Source organism: Aedes aegypti, chromosome 1, assembly GCF_002204515.2.
Source record: "Aedes aegypti strain LVP_AGWG chromosome 1, AaegL5.0 Primary Assembly, whole genome shotgun sequence".
Classification (NCBI taxonomy): Eukaryota; Metazoa; Arthropoda; class Insecta; order Diptera; family Culicidae; genus Aedes; species Aedes aegypti.
In genome coordinates this window covers 8,923,100-8,939,800 of record NC_035107.1, presented here as the reverse complement: position 1 = coordinate 8,939,800, position 16,701 = coordinate 8,923,100, and the positions used below count along the sequence as shown (strand labels likewise).

General features: G+C 37.0%; 1 long non-coding RNA gene across 2 annotated transcripts; it reads left to right on the top strand.

The window, feature by feature from the left end:
• The first annotated feature begins 905 nt into the window (after positions 1–905).
• LOC110674733 lies at positions 906–2,144 on the top strand. Of its 2 annotated transcripts, XR_002499145.1 has the most exons (3): positions 906–1,565; positions 1,624–1,982; positions 2,104–2,144. It is a non-coding gene; the product is annotated as an uncharacterized LOC110674733 (long non-coding RNA). The 2 variants fall into 2 exon arrangements; XR_002499144.1 differs by having other exon boundaries at positions 1,624–2,138.
• The last annotated feature ends 14,557 nt before the right edge of the window (positions 2,145–16,701 follow it).

Genomic DNA, 16,701 nt, shown 5'->3' with positions numbered 1-16,701 from the left:
TATAATGTGGCATGACGATACGACCACGGTGGTTGATGAGTTCGTCTACCTCGGATCCTTGTTAACGGCTGATAACAACGTTAGTCGTGAAATACGGAGACGCATCATCAGTGGAAGTCGTGCCTACTATGGGCTCCAGAAGAAGCTGCGATCGAGAAACATTCATCCCCGCATCAAATGTATCATATACAAAACGCTAATAAGACCAGTGGTCCTCTATGGACATGAAGCATGGACCATGCTGGAAGAGGACCTGCAAGCACTTGAAGTGTTCGAACGAAGGGGCGGAGAATGAAACACGAGCTTGCTAGGCTCTACGGCGAACCCAGTAAAAAAAGACGCCGACACGTTAATGCTTCCAATGGGCGATTTGCCCTTTGAAGGAAGCACCACACTAGACAACGGACTAGCATGGAACGCCCAGTGGCACAGTCGAAATACTTTCCTGACGAAAAGTTTTCCGGACTGAAGTGGGAATCGAACCCACAGTCATTGACACGATGCGGCTAAATGCTTGGTAACACTAACCGCACAGCCACAAAGCCCACGTATCCAAGAGGTAGCGAAAGCCGGAAGGGTGCGTTGGGCAGGGCATGTTGCAAGACTAGCGGACTACAACCCTGCAAAGATGGTGTTCGCGTCGAATCTGGTTGGTAGAAGAAGGCGGGGAGCACAGCGAGCGAGGTGGCTTGATCAGGTACAACAAGATCTGGCGAGCGTGGGCCAAAATCTAAGTTGGAGGGACACAGCCATGAACCGACTAAATTGGCGTAACATCGTTAACGAGGTTTTATCAAACTAATTGGTGTAACACCAAGTAAATAAACAATAATTGTGCTTATTCTGCGTAGCGCATGAGGTGAGACGAGTCGAATGGGGTGACAATTGTCGACTCGATCCCATTTGATTAACATTAGTCGTCTCACGTCATTCGCGGTGAGAGCGACTCGTCTCGACTCACACGCCGCGCAGAATAAGTACAAATGACGATACAAGCCCGATACGACTGATGGGATTCGAACCCTCCACCCTCTGCTGAAGTAAGGCGGCGTTCAAAAAGTACGTCACGCTCGAAGGGGGGGGGGAGGGTTGCTACTCACACAAAAAAAAATTAAATCTTGAAAAATATTCTTTATAGGTGAGTAAATAACCCTTACGAAGCAGATTTGAGAAACGAAATTACAGTCAACTCTCCCTAACTCAATATCGGAAGGACTATCGAGTTAGGAAGGTATAAAGGTATATTTTTTTTCATTTCTCATTATTTTGACGAAAATTATTCGAAATAGTTTATATGCTATTTATCAATAAAAACTTAAATTAATAGTATTCACTTTTTTTTTTAATTTTACCCCCCTGAAATGGTTTGTCAACCTTCATTCTACTATCAGCTAAATATCGAGTAGGAGAGCTAAACTTGCATAAAAAACTGAAGCAGATAGCATCGAGTTTAGGGACATCGAGTTAGAGAGGAATTGACTTACAAACCTAAAGAACACACATTCCATCGAGTTACAGGATAGTTGATTGTATATTATATTCATTTTTGAAACATTGCACTTAAGGTACAATATACATTTTACTTAATTTCAAATCGATATTACATACATTTATTCCCTATAGGTACCACCCTATCAAGCATGCTGCTGCTCACACAACGCCATCCATCAGCCTACTATGCCGAGACGCAACAACTATCCCGACAGAGCTAACACTTATAACTAACTATATGTGCACCATGTTCATATCGCCGGGTTTTTGAATGAGACGCACCACAGCTACACCCTCGTGTGGTATGGTCCGAGTTTGTGCACCATCACTATCCCCCCTGACAGTGACAAGTAAGAAAAGAGTTGCAGTCGCGACGGCGATCGATACACCATCAACAACGGCCACGGAATAAGGAACTGTTTTTTAGTATAGTCAATAATAGTCTGCGTTGTTTGCGAACCATAATACCGATGCGTACAGACAGGTGTAGGGTAATTTGCCCATTATTGCAGTATAAGAATTAAATAGAAACCAGTATTTTCTATATACAGATTTTTTTTTAATTGCTTTATTAGTAACATTTTATACGTTACATTTATTTCTTTTATCTAGGTGTCCAGTGTTAGACAACGCTATCATCCTAATTTGATACAACTAAATGAAGCTTTCATTACCTAACATTTTGTTAACATTTTGTTACATTTAATTTGCCATAGTAGATCAGAATTTTTACAGGTGAGTTCACATGTGTATAAGAAATAAAACACGCTTTCAAATAGCACTTGCTATCTTAACCTAAATATATAATGCATTATTCGAATTAGAAGATTGCAACGATTTTTGCCTAAAATTATTATTAACTAGTGGTCCCGGCAAACTTCGTCTTGCTATCAAGTAGGCTGTTGAAAAACGACATGGATCATCCCATACAAAATGACAGTTCCGTTCACGCTCGTTTTTCCGACTTTCCCGGTAAATATCCTGGGATTTTTATACACACAAACACGTCGGAACCCTTGACGAACAAAACGAAGGAAGAATCATTTACATCCGTTGACCCATTCTGAAGCCATTTCGTGACATACAAACACCATTCCATTTTTATTTACATAGATTTTATTTGCCATTTGTTCCAATGCTTCAACATCGGATATTCTATGTAACTAGTTTGTACTATATCAGAGAGGGAGCTTCAGAATCATTTCCAAAATTTTATTTTTAATCCTCTGCAGAGCATTCTTTCTGGTATTACAACAATTAGTCCATATTGGAATAGAATACAACATGACTGGCCTGAAAATGTATTTGAAAATCAAAGGTTTGTTCTTAAAACAAGATTTTGATTTTCTGGTAATGAGTGGAATTTTATGGCTTTCTCAGTCTTATAAATATAAATTATGTATTCGGTTTTAGTTATCCCATGAAAAAGATCCAATACGGGAATACAACGTCGGGCTTAGCTAAACTAGCCGTTTTAATTTATAAAACTGAGAAATCCATAAAATTACATATACCTATCCTCCCTGTCGCAATACAATTAGTAATTAAATTTTTATTTAGCATTAGCCCTAGATACTTTACTTCATCTGACCAATTTATTGAAATCCATCTCATGATGTTTAGTTGGCTCCCATAGCAAGATTCTTGAAATATTCAAAACAGCTTGCAGAGGTGATGCTTGGAGGGAAACCTATCCTTGGAAAATGTCGTGGCTAGAATTTCGTGGATTCTGGTTGAAGCTTTGAGAATACCCGAAGAAATCTTTCAAATCCTATAAAAATCTCTTGGAAAATCATGGACGAGAACAGCTTTCCCGGGAAGCTCACGAGACTGATAAGAGCGACGATGGAAGGTGTGCAAAATTGTGTGAAGGTTTCAGGCGAACACTCCAGTTCGTTTGGATCCCACCGGGGACTACGACAAAGTGATGGACTTTCGTGCCTGTTGTTCAATATTGCGCTAGAAGGTGTTATGCGGAGAGCCGGGCTTAACAGCCGGGGTACGATTTTTACGAGATCCAGTCAATTTGTTTGCTTCGCGGATGATATGGACATCGACGGCCGAACATTTGAAAAGGTGGCAGACCTGTACACCCGCCTGAAACGTGAGGCAGCAAAAGTTGGACTGGTGGTGAATGCGGCCAAGACAAAGTACATGCTAGCTGGTGGGGCCGAGCGCGACAGGGCTCGCCTAGGTAGCAGTGTTACGATAGACGGGGATACGTTCGAGGTGGTCGACGAGTTCGTCTACCTTGGATCCTTGCTGACGGCTGACAATAACGTTAGCCGTGAAATACGGAGGCGCATCATCAGTGGAAGTCGGGCCTACTATGGCCTCCAGAAGAAGCTGCGGTCAAAAAAGATTCACGCCCGCACCAAATGTACCATGTACAAAACGCTCATAAGGCCGGTAGTCCTCTACGGGCATGAAACGTGGACGATGCTCGAGGAGGACCTGCAAGCACTTGGAGTCTTCGAATGTCGGGTGCTTAGGACGATCTTCGGCGGTGTGCAGGCGAACGGTGTGTAGCGGCGAAGGATGAACCACGAGCTCGCCCAACTCTACGGCGAACCCAGTATCCAGAAGGTGGCCAAAGCTGGAAGGATACGATGGGCAGGGCATGTTGCAAGAATGCCGGACAGCAACCCTGCAAAGATGGTATTCGCTTCGGATCCGGTTGGTACAAGAAGGCGTGGAGCGCAGCGAGCTAGGTGGGCGGATCAAGTGCGTATCGATTTGGCGAGCGTGGGGCAGAACCGAGGATGGAGAGATGCGGCCACGAACCGAGTATTGTGGCGTGAAATTGTTGATTCAGTGTTATCTGTGTAGATGTTAACTAAATAAATGAATGAAAAATCTCTTGGAATGGTTTTTCCTTGGCCTGAAGAATAATATACCAAATGTATTTCAACAGAGTATCGTTGACTAATGAAATTCTTATTCCAATGGTTCTCGAAGAAATCTTCATCGAGGAATAGTTTTAACAAACTGCTGATGCTGTAATAGTTTTTGTTTGGAACATCTCTTTTTTTTGTGGGATCCTCAAGGGGGAGGTCACTCTACGCACTTCATTCGGCACAGTTGTGCCGTCAGAGTGCCAAGGTGTGCCAAGCGTGCTATAATACAACATGCAATAAAAAACAATGAACTGAAATTATGGAAAAACCGTCTTAGCAAGCATTGACATGTTTAATTTTCTTCTGGTTTGCCTTTCAAGTTTTACATTACTTTCCCGTCATTGTTTTCCATGGGCGGTAGTTATCCGGGATACATTTTACCTCTTTTTACCAACATTAAAGACCATACATAAATGACATAGTAGTTCAGGGGGAGCGAGAATTCTACGATTTTGCGACGAAACATGTATAAGGTATAGAAAATAGGGGCTACGATGGGGGAGAGGGTGTCGAAAATCTGCCAATAAAAATGCTACGTAATTTATGGACGTTCCATTATCGCAAAGGGAAATAAACGAGAAAGCCATATGCTTGATGTTAGACTTCAATGGAAAGGTGTAGAAAAAGGCCCATATGAATTTCGAGACAACATGGAAACTATTGCACGGAGCATCAACGGTTATGTACAGAATCATGCAAGGGAGAGGGTGCGAAAAGTTGGGAGATCATTACGTTGAACTCATCGGGATGCAGTATGTGTGGATTACTGTAATCCTCTGAACACACGACGACGATTATGTCTCCGAAGATCCCTACACGTTTTACCCATTTCTCCGTCTTTGGAAGTGAACCCAAAGGCAACACGAAAGTTTTATAAATTTCTTGTTTGACAAATAGCAAACAACTCAGAAAACTCAATGGTTGCCGAAATGTGCCATACACGCAAACAAATTTTGTTGTATAATCTACCGAATCCATGGTAGAATTAAGAACTGCACCAACGATTTTCAACCGACTACAAAAATCTGTTAATTTTACCATAACCTGGTAAAAATCACTGAGCAGTGCAGTAAATGTGACTATGTCCATAGTAGACTCGACTACAAAGCATTGTATTTCAATCCGTGACACCCACCGTGCAACACAGTATGGTGAAAAGTATAATGCCAAACTTGTCAAATCTAGAATGTTTCTAGTCATAAATACTACAACTCTGGTTAAATGAACAGAATATATTTTCTTGTTGACTATGTTATGGTGGAGTTAACAGATTGATGTAGTCGGTTGAAAATCGTTGGTGCAGTTCTTGATTTTACCATGGATTCAGTAGTTTGGACAATCAAATTCATTTCAGTGTAGCTGCGCGAGGCACAGTGCGTAGAGTGACCACCCCCTTGGGGATCCTTTAAGTTGAACATGCATCTAAGCCAAATCACGAATTTTGAGAGAACATAATCAAAATTTGATCGATTGATCACCACCAGCGAGTGACCAATAGATCAAATTTCCAGAGCGGAAGGTTGTCTGGTTCTCTAGATTTGCGTTCTTAAAAAAAATCAGTTGGGGTTGTTTACAAGACACGACCGCATGACGTTAACTACGCCATGTAACTTTCTGCATTTGTATTATAGTCAAATGTCATAATTGCAACTTTCCTTTAGTTGTGATCCAGAATGTAATGGTTTGTGAATTTAGAAAAGATATATGTTTGTAGTTTTGTTTCTTTGTTTAAAGCAATTTATCAATGCTTAATAACTCTTTTTGAAAAATTCGGTGGCCCTGAAAAGCTGGCCGTTTGTTTGATTAACACTGTAGCACCGAAAGAATCGGTCGATGAAAGAAGAAACAAGAATAATAACTTTTGTTTTCCACCCGAATGTTGCGCGTGAAGGTCATGTCGACACAAGAACCGCTGAGATTGGTTGGCTTAGAGGGATCCGAAGCTAGTTTGAGTTTCAGGTACTTCTCCATGAAATCCACAAACTCGATATTTTCCTGGTTGGTAAGATCGATGTTAAAAATTCCTGTCACGATCATTGGTCTGTTCTCCTTCTGATACTCGAATAAATTCCGCGTCATGAAGAACTTCTTTTGCTTCGTTGTGGTATTCGGCTCAATAAACACGCAAAACAAAATCGTTGCTGGTCCATTATAGTTATCTCCCCGCATAATCATAAACCATATTTCTACCCGCATAATCATAAACCATATTTCTACTGTTCCCCATACTATCCAAAACTATTTGCGGCAATATCTGAATAATTTCGTAAAACATCCAAAGTAACAATAAAACAACATTACCACTAACGGGCTCAACAGTTTGGGAAATAGTAAATGGGAAAATAACAATGTGGGAAATGGGCGGTTAAGTTATGTAACCAATCATAAACGCCGATTTCCCCGAACAAAATTTCTCGGAAACAATTTGCCAAACGGTCGATTTACTGTTCACTTTTTGCTCAATTCACGGTTTTGCAAACAGTTTCGGAATAGTTGAACTATAAATTTGAAATAAAACGAATAATGTATGTATAATCATTGGTTTACTGTGCTTTATGGTATTTCAACCTTTTATCAAACTGTGCTGTTGTGCTTATACCATAAGACCACGTGTACCTCTTGTTTGCATGTTTTTGAATAAAAAAAACACAAAAGTAATATTCTAATTGTTTAATATTTTAATGAATTTATTTAATGTATGTTCACACTACACTAATCAAAACATTGATTGTGGGATGGTTCAGTATGAGGCCAGGTCACTTGTTTTGTTTTTGCATGATCACGATTTCCCGCCTGTTCTGCATCACTGGACATCCCTTCTCTGTAGGTCTTATGGAAGCTCTTGGAAGTTGTCCCATTTCGATCATCCACGTTATAAAATGATATCGGGTTCTACCGGAGGGAGAGAATTATTTAGAAACGTAAAAATTGTTTAAATACAAAAGCTTACCAATGAATTCCTAGGCAGCACATGAAGTTTTGCTGACGGCGGTGGCCATTTTACTCTACACACTTTCTCCGCTCGAGTGTTGGAAATTTTCGATTTATTTTATTCCTGTGGGAAAATTTCGATAGTGCCGGAATGATGATGATGACAGCCGTGTTAGAAGTGGGATACAACGAAATTCAAATAGCCACTAAAGGCACGGGAACAATTTATTTGGCACTGAACTTTTGAACTATGTTTGCATCTTTTACAGGGTGTCTACTACCTGGAAAAACCTGGAAAACCTGGAATTATCAGGGAATTTTTTTAAACCTGGAAAAAACCTGGAATTCTCAGGGAATTTCACTAACAATCAGGGAAATTTATTTTAAGCAGTAATTCATGGAAGAATATGTACATGACCAAGGATTTTCACGTCGAAACTCCTCAAAAAATTTCGGCTGCGCCGCTATCAACACGCTCCTTTAGATGTTCAGTGAATCTTACCGACTTCCCAAAACATGATTGTCTCTATTTTTGATGAAAGGTTTCTAAAGTATTTTTTTTTTTTATCAAAATGGTCTCTAAAGTCTCTTTTTTCCATACCTTGCTTGCAGTGAATTCTAATGCAAAATTATGTAGGCACCAGGGAAACCTTCAAAGACTGCTACGAGGCTTTTCAACTAATTCTTTAAAACTGTAATCTCAGATTTCTGGAGGAAAACCTTCAGGAATAATCCTAGTTGTTTCTCCGAAGATTTTATCTGGAATACTTCCAGGCATTCTTATCGGGATTTCTCCAGAAATTCTTCTAGAGATTCCTCTATCAATTCTCTTAGAAATTCTCCCAGAGATTTTTATAGATCTTCGTTAATTTATTCAGTATTCACTCCATGAATCACTATATTAGGACTTTCTCTCGATATTTCTCCATTAATCTTTCAACCGAATTTTCTAGTTGTTACTAGTTCTAAGGATGTTCACTGAATTTTTCCAAGGAAAACCGCAAATGTCAATTACAGAGTTTTTGAAAGAAATTGCTCAGAGGTTTTTTTTACAAGAAACCCGATACGAATTTCTACGTCATTTTATCCTAAAACTCGATCCTGTGTTTCGTCATGGAGTTCTTCCAGACTATTTTATTTTAAATTATTCCAGAATTTCACCGAATAATTACAACTACAGTCGAGTCTAGTACACGACACTAAGCCCGCGTAGAGGAGAATAGCAAAAGAATAACAAAATTTACCAGTTAAATAGAATGCTTGAATAGCAACATTTGTTCTTTGTTTGTTTGAAATAAGAGTTAAAATAACAAAAATAAATAAGAGTTAAAATTAAAAAAAATAAATAAGAGTTAAAATAACAAAAATAAATAGGAATTAAAATAACAAAATAACAACATATTTTGCCACTGTAATAACAAAATGATAGCAAAAATATAGGCAACCGTGAATAAAAAAATATGTTTTTATTTGGATATTGATAACAAAATAATAACTAAATAAGCTATTAGTAGAGAGAGAGAGAGAGTAGAGTAGAGAGTAGAGTAGATCAAAATAATGATAACTTTAGTTCTTTGACTTTAATATCTAAATTTAGAAAGATTAAAAATAAACTTTTTGTTTTTTTTTTTTTGAATCTTTAATGAGTATCATACGAATAATAAAATGAGCTATTATGGCAAAATTTGATATTGGTTTATTCTCATGAATTATTTAAATAAAGTTTTCAAATAACAAAATAATGTCATATTTTACTATGATCGTCATTTGTTATTCTTTAGATATTTAATGTTTTTTAGTTTTTTTTTTTGCGCAAATTACCAAATTTACCATGATAGTATATTTTGTTATTGATTAGTTATTACATGACTTTCAAGTACCGTAAATTCGGGTGTAATTGATCAGTAGGGTGAAATTGATCACCGTGTCACGCGATTTTATTTCTTACAAATAATGCACCAAATTCATTGTAGCGTATAGTAAATAAACGGTGTTTGTCTTAAATAATGTATATTTGTGTATAGTAAAGTTTTTTGTGTTATAGAATGTTTATTTCTATGAAAATAATGTAAAATTCCAGAATCAAGTTTGGTGTGAAATTGATAGACATCTATAAACTTCTAGTTCTAAACAAAGATTTGGACATGGTGTAAACCTGGAAGTTTGTAAGGATGCTAACAATATATCTCCAAAACAGATTTTACTATTAAAACTCTTACCAATTTGTTCGTTTTGTTGGAAAAATTGATTTTCTGCTACAAAGTAGAGAAATCCGTTGGAAGTTGCCTACATTCAGGCGTTTTTCGCGGTATTCTTGAAATTTAATTATTGATTATTTCCATAAATATTGTCTCGTTAAGTATTCGGCAAGCATATTTGAATTCAGGAGGCCCAAATTAAGTATGTTAAGTAAAAAAAAAGTTAATTTCAAAACTAACAATAATCACATTGACAAGTGATCAATTTCACCCCGCAATGGGATTCCCCGATTTTTTTTTTAAATTAGAGATGATTTTTGGCATTAACATCACATTTGTTAGAAAATTTCGGTGCATGGGCCAATGAGGTTCACCGTCGTACTTGTTTTCCTGCATTCAGTTGTATGGTATTGATAAAATTTTAGGAAGCATACCTAGAAAACAGTGAAAAATGATCAATTTCACCCGAAATTACGGTATAGCATATAAATGACATATTTTGTTATGATTGTATGTTTTGCTATTGATGAAATATTTAATGTCATATATTAATAATATATAATAATGTTTAAACTAGATATGATTGCAAATTGGGTTCTTATTTCACCAGTATTTTGTTATTCATCTCCACCCGGGAAGACGGCCTTACAGTTGAGGTCGAAATACGCGTATCTGTCAAAGGATACAGTGGAATTAAATGATATAGTACTAAATTCCGTTTTTCATTCATAGTTGAGTTCTTCCAAACATCCTTAGAAAAAATTCAAGTTGAAATCTTAAAAAAAATATGAAGGACAATTTTTAAGATATCCCTAGAGGCATCTTTGGAGAAACTTCTGGTTGAATTTTTGAAGAAGCTCTAAACGGAAATCTTAGAGGATGTTCTACGAAAATCGATGGAAGAATCGCTGGATCAAATCTTGGCGGATTTAGGGCTTTCTTGAAAAACATCCGAAAGAATCAGTAAAGACATTTCTGACGATCTCTGAGTTAATTTTTGCGGTTATAAATGGAAAAAACCAGGTTGTGTTTTTGAGATATCTAAAATAAAATTGTTTTACTAATTCCTTAGAAAAACTCTCGAAGGGATTCCATGGGAAATGATCACTACATGAACTCCTGAAGACATTTAAGAGGTGAACTAGCCTCGTGCTGCAAATCTCACAAATAAAGAAATCCATCCATCTATCCTAGCCTGAGTAAATATACGGAGTAACATCTGGATCTTTGGCAAAATACTTAAAATGATTTCTGGTGAAATTCCTTGAGAAAATTATTTAAATAATTGTCGAAAAACATGTAAATTTAATTGTAAAATATTGTCACAAATATCTGTAAGTATTTTTTTTCGCCTATTTAGCTGTCTTAAGTATCCAATCTGCCCATGAATACCATTTGAGATTTCTTCACTAAACGCGGACCAAAAATGAATAGTGCATTATCTGTTTTTGCACAAGTACGCTGTAATCATTAAACTTTAAGGGTTAAGCATACTGAAGCACTGTTAAGTTCCGTTCAGTTTACAATGATGCCCAGAGCTCTCACAAGCGATATAAAAATGAGTCACCAAATATAATTAAGGTTCTGTATCAAATACAATTCAGTTGACAAAAACTTAAGCTTTAATATTGTTCCACCTTGAAATAGCTTCAACATGCATTAAAACATTTGAAAGCTTAACAGGGTGTCGACTCAATTTGGAAAATAAAATTCCCTGACTTTCCCTGACCTTCCAGTCGTTTTCCAGAAAAATTCCAGAACATTGATTTCCTTGATTTGAACCGAAATAAGTACGATTTGTACAGAACAATTTTGGGCTTTCTACTAGCTGATTAAACATTTTTTTATAAAAGACGTAACACTTGTGCTCAATCGGCGCGGCGTGTGAGATGAGACGGGTTTAATGAGGTGACAATTGTCGAATCGCTCCCATTTGATTAACATTAGTCGCCTCACGTCACTCGAGGTGAGGGCAACTCGGGTCGACTCACACGCCGCGCAGCATAAGCACAACTATTAAGATTATCCATCATGCTTTTTAGTGGAAGAAAATTCTCCTGATTGTCTTTATTTCTTTTCCATGTAAAATTCCAGCTATTGCCAAAGAACTTTCTTAGAGAATTGAATCGAGGAATTCATTATAGATTTCTCAGAAATTCATCTCAAAATTATTAAACGTATTTTGCCAGATATTCTTTCTCTAAGAATTATTCTAATATTTACTCCAGAAGCTCCTCATTTTTTCTCCAATCATATATCTTTAATACCTTAATGAACATTGGCGTAAATAGAAGGGTAGGGTGTAAGGGGATTCTAAGCCTCTATTAAAAATGTTCAATGGATTATCGAACAATGTCAATGGATTATCAAACAGACTCCTTTAGATTTTTCAAGGAATTGTATGAGGCGTCTAAGAATTTCTGGAGAATTTACTAAAACTAAAATAAATACTAAAACACGCTCCTGATAAAAATCCTGAAGTAACGCTTGGACCCTAATCGAGCACATTTTCCAAAATATCTGAAAATTTTAAAATTAATATGATTTCTTGTAGAGGGTATTTTTGTTATCATCGGGCGATTTGGGCCGGAGGTAGCGTTGGGCAAATTTGCCCAGAACATCGATGTTACTGAATCGATTCACATTTGAGCTGCTGAATCGATTCACCGATTTAATCGAAACCTTTGAATCGATGTTTTCGAATCGATTCGAATCAGCTGAAAATAACATTTATGAAGCTTTAAATGAGACCAAATGCAATTGCATTCGATTTCAACATCTTTCTATTAAATCAGTTTCGAAAATCAATCGAACAGATTTACTACTTCAAGATTAGTTCTAAATATGTTTTTTTTCCACAAACTCATTAAGAAATATTTAACGATTCCAACAAAATGAATCGAATCAAAAATTCGAATGAAGAGAATCGATTCACCCGATTCTAGGTCCTCCAAACATCGATTCAAAAAATCGATTAATCAGAAAGCAAAAATCGATTTTCGGAACATCGATTCAAAATCGCCCAACGCTAGCCGGAGGTTCTCCGATTTGTATGAAATTTTCAGTGGAGGTAGAGCTCGTGGATACATGACTAAAAGTGAAATTCAAAAAAATTATAGTGGTTTATTTTCGCGGAAAACTATAGATGAATTTTCACGATTTCCCTATTCTCCATGGTGAAAAATTTTCCGGGAAATGTTTTTCTTGTTATATTTTTAATATATTGCTGAGAAAATTTCCTTTTGATTTTAATAAACGACTTCTGTTCTACGATGCATAGTTCAGGAGATATGATTTTTTGAAGATTGAGGTATATAGGGAAATCGTGAAAATTCATCAAGAGTTTTCCGGAAAAATAGGCCACTATAATGTTTTTGAATTTTATTTTTGGTCATATATCCACGAGCTCTACCTCTCGTGAAAATTTCATACAAATCGGAGAACCACCGGCCCAAACCTGTCCGATATTTTAAAAAAATGCCCTAGTATGGTTTCTAAAGCAAAATATCAGTTTCAATCAGAAATAAAATGAGGGTAATATGCCCTAATATCTTATTTTCCTCAAAATTTTCAGAAGCACAAAGCTAGAAATCCAAAAAGTTGGTCTTATTCTATGAACGTCGTAAGGTGAGAATTCTCGATCTCGTATAGTGAGGTGGTAATACTCGACTCGAGTGAAGTGATTCGCCATGCAAACCAAATGGGGTCTCACTTCATTCAAATCGAGTATTGTCACCTGGCTATACGAGACCAAGAGTTCTTATCTCACGCCACCCTTAGAATAAACCTAATTATTCAGAGATGATGAACTGATCGATTGATCAGCACCAGCAAGTAACAAATCGATCTGTTTTTGTTTTGTAATTGGGTTTTCTATACATATCCTTTGATTAGTTTACCTTGGATATATTGAGCAAATTTGTAAAGATTGACATTTGACTTTCATTAAATCTATTTGAGCAAAATGCGCGAAACGTGACAATCAGTTGTTGTAGTTGATTCTTTTTAATTCAGAAAATTTTGAATTCTGAGGATAAGTATAGGTAATAATGTACATTTCACTCTTCTATGCATAATAGCGTTTTCTCAATGCTGAACTGTTATTGTGAAAGATTGATTATCCATTTGTTCCATAAATCGTATTGAATGTAACCACCATGATTATTAACTATTGTTTTGTTTAGTTGACCTAATCGATGCAAACAATCGACGCGGTTCTCCCTGACCTCTAGTGAAATTCCCTGACTTTCCCTGACTTTCCAGGTCAAAAATTGAATTCCCTGACATTCCCTGACTTTCCAGGTTTTTCCAGGTAGTCGACACCCTGGCTTAAACGCTTTTGAATCCAATAACGTTTGGAATTGGAGTATTTCTTGAACCTGGAATTATTTTGTAGAACCTGGAAAAAACCTGGAAATATCAGGGAATTTCATTTATGTAAACGAGTAGACACCCTGTTTTATTTTTCACTGAATAAGTAACAAAAATGATGGGAATAATTTCGCACGTTGATTCGACCATATCGCTCACAAATACCAATACGTACAACCGTTAGTGAAATTGTTGAAATTAGGTAATATATTGAGAAATCGATAAGTAATACACATGTAATTGTGTGTCGCGTAAATATTATGATGAACTATTCAGTGAACAATGGTGTTACATTTCAACTATATCTCAATTGTTTCTACCCTCATATTGTCCAACAATGTCTGTACACTTTGATTTATTGTAACTTTTTGTTCTACATTATTTAGACCGTTTATAGTCAAATCCTGGAAATATTTTACAGTTGAACGTAAAAGCAACAGTTTCTGATACATTAACCATTACAGTTAGAGGAAATTTACTGTTTTAAACGTATGGCAGATTGTGTTTTTCTATGCGGGTCTACAGCGCAGATTTCACCATAATGGTCTGAACGGCCCATTTTGGCGGCTTTGGTCGATTTTCTTCAGCCATCTCGAGCAAATTAGGGAATATTAGACAATCAACTCTTTAAAACACATTTGTTGGCTCTGAAAAGGGCCGATTGAATTGGTGAATTTACGTAACACGGACACATTTTGACGGCGCACTGGTTGCGTCCTCCTCGCCCGATGAGATTTGCGGTGCGGATGACGATGTGCGCTTCAACAAGCGGCTTTGGTCAATTTTCTTCACCCATCTCGTACAAACTTACCGCCTTTGCGCCCGATTCCTGCAGGGCCAATTCTAGAAGCGCGAGTCTATTAGGAAATCTTGAGCGATTTCACAATCCGGACGCTTGTGTTTTGCCGTCGCTTGACGATCCAACAGCTTGCCTCTGGTAGCGAGGAGCTGACGGCGCACTGGTAGAAATCCTCCTCGCCCGATGAGGTTTGCGGTGGCGATAACGATGGGCGCTTCAACAAGCGGCTTCAGTCACGGCGGCGTGTCCATTCGCGTCCCATTGAAAACTGAGCTGAGAATGCGAAAGGCACTCGAGACTTGCTTGCCAACCATGTTCACAGTCTGACGGCAAAAAAAAGAATGAGCGAAGAAGCAGGAATCGGTCTGCTTTTATAGTGCGAAGCGGAACGCAAAAGAAGCGTGGAAAACTGCTTGCACGTGATTGGTTGCGTAAGAAAGGGGTCGACATTTTCCCAATTTTCAATAATTTATTGTCAATAACACAGCGCAACAAAAATGACATTTTCGCGTGTCTCAAGAATCAAATTATGTGTCTCTAGTAGATTTGGGGTTGCTGAATGTGATGCCGTTTTCAGAAATTTTCCAGCACGTCACAATTTTTAGCTACAGGTCGCCAAAGTTGTATAAAACATTGGTTTTATTGATGTTTACCTAAAATTTGAAGTATATTTTATCAAACTTTTTTGTGATCTTATCCACCAAGCATGTAAAAGAGGACTTAAACTTTCGTTTTAGAAATATTTTGGTTGAAATTTCACGATTAAATTTAGATTAAACCGATTTTTTCAACATGCTTGCAGTCTCCATACGAAATTCTTCGTTACTCTTATATGGCAAAATACAATACTTCTCTAAACCATCGAAAAATAACTTTTCCGCATGAATAGTATTATGAACTTTGATGATAAGTATTGTTATACACATAAATATTGAATTCTGTGGCAAATTAAGCAAATAATTTTCCTTACAAGCTGGCAAACTTGCATGCAAGTTGGCTGAAATAGTCAATTTTTGCATTTTCAACACCTAATATCTCAAAAACTAGACGTGCTATGATAATTCTGTAAACGGCAATGGATTTAGCAACCCTTAATTAAGTAAATAGAGGTATTTTGATGCTGGAGACAAAAACGTGTTCCGCAGTGTAATCAATCGTTTTCTCCATTCGAGGAAATTGTTGTATACATTTCCGACCGATTGGTGGGAAAATATTGAAAATCTATCGATAAATGACTGAGTTATTAGCGTTCAAAATCTTACATAATTTCGTGACGGTCGCAAAATTTTAGATTTTCAATTGACACCCAGTATATTGCCGTAAGACGTAGTTAACGTCAAAAAAACAGAATTTGGCTTCGATGCATCTTCACCTTCAGGAAATTGCTAATCGAAGTTGAAAAGATATTTGGCAAGATTTTTAGTGGACTTAATGGACTCAACTTTTACTATGGTTCTCTAATTCGATATCGAGATACAAAATATCGAGTAAGGGATAGTTGACTGTATTTTATTTGCTATACTTATACATTGACCGAATCAATTTTACTGTTTTATTTATCAGAGAATCATCCAATGCAATGTTACTAATAATCTGTGGATAGTTAAAATAGTAATATGATTTAGAATATTTGGAATGTTTTTGAATTAAATTGTTCAGTTTCTAAACTAAAGAAAAGAAAGAATTGAGCTACAAATCCAACAGCTTCGTAGTTACTCTATATACTCCATATACTATTCTTATGGTATACCGTAATAATAGAAATGCGCTACCGCAATGATAGGACAAATAATTTGAATTACTCATGTAAGCTTTATCTCAAAACTAACTTATTTATATTCCAGATAAACACTTCATGCAAAGTACGACAATATTTGTGTGTTGGATGCTGATGTACGTAAATGTAAATATGAACATCGTTCGAAGGTCCTCCATAATAGGACAGATACCCTATGCCTATTTCGCAAAACTGAAACTATCCAACACCCATACAGAACATGCTCTCGCACCACTG